This window comes from Arachis stenosperma, chromosome 7, assembly GCF_014773155.1.
Source record: "Arachis stenosperma cultivar V10309 chromosome 7, arast.V10309.gnm1.PFL2, whole genome shotgun sequence".
Taxonomy (NCBI): domain Eukaryota; kingdom Viridiplantae; phylum Streptophyta; class Magnoliopsida; order Fabales; family Fabaceae; genus Arachis; species Arachis stenosperma.
The window spans coordinates 54,739,393-54,741,648 of record NC_080383.1 but is presented as its reverse complement, the minus strand read 5'-3'; the positions used below and the strand labels follow the sequence as shown (position 1 = coordinate 54,741,648).

At 36.5% G+C, this 2,256-nt stretch overlaps 1 non-coding gene across 1 annotated transcript; it reads left to right on the top strand.

The window, feature by feature from the left end:
- Positions 1–202: 202 nt before the first annotated feature.
- On the top strand, positions 203–310 carry LOC130942860 (small nucleolar RNA R71). The gene has a single exon (XR_009071407.1). It is a non-coding gene; the product is annotated as a small nucleolar RNA R71 (small nucleolar RNA).
- Positions 311–2,256: the final 1,946 nt, after the last annotated feature.

The window sequence follows — 2,256 nt, the reverse complement described above, 5'->3', positions numbered from 1 at the left end:
CTTTCTTCTGACTTGTCCCATTGTTCACAAGATTCCTTTCAGAAGTGTATATGAATTGGTTATTTGCAACCATTTCAATTAGCTCTTGAGCTTCTGTAGGCGTCTTCTTCAGATGAAGAGATCCTCCAGCAGAGCTATCCAAAGACATCTTGGATAGTTCAGACAGACCATCATAGAAAATACCTATGATGCTCCATTCAGGAAGCATGTCAGAAGGACATTTTCTGATCAATTGTTTGTATCTTTCCCAAGCTTCATAGAGGGATTCTCCATCCTTCTGTCTGAAGGTTTGGACTTCCACTCTAAGCTTACTCAATTTTTGAGGTGGAAAGAACTTTGCCAAGAAGGCATTGACTAGCTTTTCCCATGAGTCCAGGCTTTCTTTAGGTTGTGAGTCCAACCATGTCCTAGCTCTGTCTCTTACAGCAAAAGGGAATAGCATAAGTCTGTAGACCTCAGGGTCAACCCCATTAGTCTTGACAGTGTCACAAATTTGCAAGAATTCAGCTAAGAACTGATGAGGATCTTCCAATGGAAGTCCATGGAACTTGCAATTCTGTTGCATTAGAGAAATTAATTGAGGCTTAAGCTCAAAGTTGTTTGCTCCAATGGCAGGGATAGAGATGCTTCTCCCATAGAAGTCGGGAGTAGGTGCAGTAAAGTCACCCAGCACCTTCCTTGCATTGTTTGCATTGTTGTTGTTTTCGGCTGCCATGTCTTCTTCTTCTTTGAAGATTTCTGTTAGGTCCTCTATAGAGAGTTGTGCCTTAGCTTCTCTTAGCTTTCGCTTCAAGGTCCTTTCAGGTTCAGGGTCAGCTTCAACAAGAATGCCTTTGTCTTTGCTCCTGCTCATATGAAAGAGAAGAGAACAAGAAAATATAGAATCCTCTATGTCACAGTATAGAGATTTCTTGAGGTGTCAGAGAAGAAGAAAAATAGAAGGAAGAAGGAGAAGAATTCGAACTTAATCAGATAGAGTTCGAATTGTGCATTGAGAAAGAGTGGTACTCCATAAATAGAAGGATGTAAAAAGAGAGGAAGAAATTTTCGAAAATTAAGTGAAAGATTTTGAAAACATTTTGAAAAACTTTAATTGATTTTCGAAAACCAAGAGTGAGAAAGAAATCAAGTAATTTTTGAAAAAGATTTTGAAATTAGAAGTCAAAAAGATATGATTAAAAACTGTTTTGAAAAAGATGTGATTAAAAAGATATGATAAAAAAATATGCTTTTAAAAAGATATGATTGAAAAGATATGATTTGAAGACAATTTAAAAAGATTTGATTTTTTACAAATTAATGACTTGCCTAACAAGAAAAGATATGATTCAAACATTAAACCTTTCTCAACAGAAAAGGCGACATACTTAAAATGTTGAATCAAATCATTAATTGATAGTAAGTATCTTTGAAAAAGGAAAGAAATTGATTTTGAAAAAGGTTTGATTGAAAAGATATGATTTGAAAAAGATTTGATTTTGAAAAACTTTGAAAACTTGAAAAAAAAAATGATTTGAAAACAAAATCCTCCCTCTTGTGCCATTCTGGCGTTAAACGCCCAGAATGGTGCACATTCTGGCGTTTAACGCCCAATGCACTACCCTTTTGGGCGTTAAACGCCCAACCAGGCACCCTGGCTGGCGTTTAAACGCCAGTCTGTCCTTCTTCACTGGGCGTTTTGAACGCCCAGCTTTTTCTGTGTAATTCCTCTGCTGCATGTTCTGAATCTTCAGTTCCCTGTACTATTGACTTGAAAATAGAACCAAGATCAAATAAACAATGCATGCAAGACACCAAACTTAAAATTAGACACTAGACTCAAACAAGAAACATAAAATATTTTTGGTTTTTATGATTTTGAAATTTTTTTTTTTGGATTTTTCGAAAACTATAATGAAATAGAAAATAAAGGTTTCAGAATTCTCAATTTGGATTCCAGGAATCATTGCAATGCTAGTCTAAGACTTCGGTCCAGGAATTAGACATGGCTTCACAGCTAGCCAAGCTTTCAAAGAAAGCTTCGGTCCAAAACACTAGACATGGCCAATGGCCAGCCAAGCCTTAGCAGATCATTGCTCCAATAGCAAGATTGATAGAAATCAACAAGCTCTTGTGATGATTAGTTGAAACCTCGGTCCAATAAGATTAGACATGGCTTCACAGCCAGCCAGACTTCAACAGATCATCATGAAACTCTAGAACTCATTCTTAAGAACTCTGAAAAAAAATACCTAATCTAAGCAACAAGATGAACCG